General features: G+C 39.2%; 1 protein-coding gene across 1 annotated transcript in view; it reads right to left on the bottom strand.

The window, feature by feature from the left end:
- The window catches only part of LOC117960535 (ubiquitin thioesterase Zranb1-like), an 18,217-nt gene that overhangs the window by 7,966 nt on the left and 8,539 nt on the right, over positions 1-1,712 (bottom strand). The gene's annotated exons all lie outside the window — the stretch shown is intronic.

The raw sequence follows: 1,712 nt of genomic DNA, 5'->3' as shown, positions 1-1,712 counted from the left end.
TCAACAAAATACTGTAATTCCAACAACCACAACCTTCCCCCCAGAAAGCAGCCATTCTTCATTTAATGGCCTTTTCAGAAGTCTTCTCAACTTTAGGAATATATTTAAACTGTGAGACATCTGAGATTGTCTCAAGCTTACCATCGTTTTCATTTTGCATCTTACCCTTCTAATTTCTGTCTCTGTAGCCTTTCTTAGTAAAGTCACAAATCTTAGACCACTTTGTTAGACAGTTGGTCACAGCGTGCAGCTTAACTATGTTGAAAGCTGTTTTTGCAATTTATAATTAATTTATATTATCCTTCTTTACCATTATCCTCTCCTCTCTTCAGGTGTCTCAACAGGCAGCCAAGTGTATTCCAGCCATGGTGTGTCCTGAGCTAACGGAGCAGATCCGTCGTGAGGTGGCGGCCTCTCTTCACCAGCGCAAAGGAGACTTCACCTGCTATTTCCTCACTGACTTGGTGACCTTCACCCTGCCTGCAGGTCAGCACCACAAAAAAATATGCTAATGTCTATAAAAAATAGGCATGCATGTCATATCATGAATTCCAGAAGCTGTCAAATGTGCTTTCTGTGTTTTGTTTAAGGATAACTTAAACTTGAATTAATCTTTAAAGTAAGGTTAGCTTCAAACTCTGTAGATGAAGAAGCCCAGTCTAGCATCCCCTCTGTGTGTGATAGAGATAATAGACCATGTGTGTGATAGAATGCTTGATTTGTTTACTGGTGGCCTATGAAATTGCTTGTTGTTTGGATTTTGAGGGGACAGAATTCTACAGTTGTCTGTTTCCAACTGCAGAAGACAGAGGCTACCTCGTGCTTACTGATTCATTGTTGTTGCTGCAAACTGAGTATATGGCCAGCAATGCATGTTTTTTGTTTGTATCAAAGTTATAATTAGCAATCTTGGCAGTGGCTGTAATATTGCATGCATTCAGTGCAATTGCTGTAAAAATGTCATTCCATTCTATGTTCAATTTTATTCTATTTATGCTCCAGTCTGTTGCTGTTAAGCTGAGGATTTTTGTTGTGTAGAGTGTTCAAGGCAATGCAGAAATTGGATCCTGGCCAGTATAGAAAGCCATTCTGTTCAGTTCCACAAAGTCACTGCATTCATTTATTTTAGCTAAAGAATAAGCTACTGTGTTGACAAGAGCTCCGAGCATTCAGTGTAAGCCAGTGGCCATTGTGGAAAGAACAAAACTTAGTGGCTTGAGTTGAAATGAGCCACTACAGAAAAAGGTTTTATGTTGGCCTTTTCAGTAATTAAATTTTCAGTAAGTGTTATTGATCCAACACTCATTCACTCCATTCATCCAAAAAAAATATGAATAATCTATTAACTCTTAACTTTCTCTGCACCTCTAATAACAGCCTTTTTTGGACTTCTGTCATTTTGTTCTTTTCTTTCTTTTTTTGTCAGACATTGAGGACTTGCCCCCAGCAGTTCAGGAGAAACTGTTTGATGAGGTGCTGGACCGAGATGTACAAAAAGGTGAAATGTTTACTGTATCAACTTCATGACTTGCAGATATCCTGCCTGAGATGCAATAGCTTTGAGAAAGAAACCAGATCCAAGATGACAATGATGGTCTGGCTTTTCAAACAGAGGGAGCACCCTCACAAACTGTGTACTATAATGGGAAGGCTGCCGAATACTGCCAGTGTTCTATTACTTGTATATTCCCTCTTGCCAATACAGCGTTTTT

The sequence above is a fragment of the Etheostoma cragini genome, chromosome 17, assembly GCF_013103735.1.
Source record: "Etheostoma cragini isolate CJK2018 chromosome 17, CSU_Ecrag_1.0, whole genome shotgun sequence".
NCBI classification, from domain to species: Eukaryota; Metazoa; Chordata; class Actinopteri; order Perciformes; family Percidae; genus Etheostoma; species Etheostoma cragini.
The sequence above is the reverse complement of the archived record's forward strand: the minus strand, read 5'-3'. Positions and strand labels throughout refer to the sequence as shown.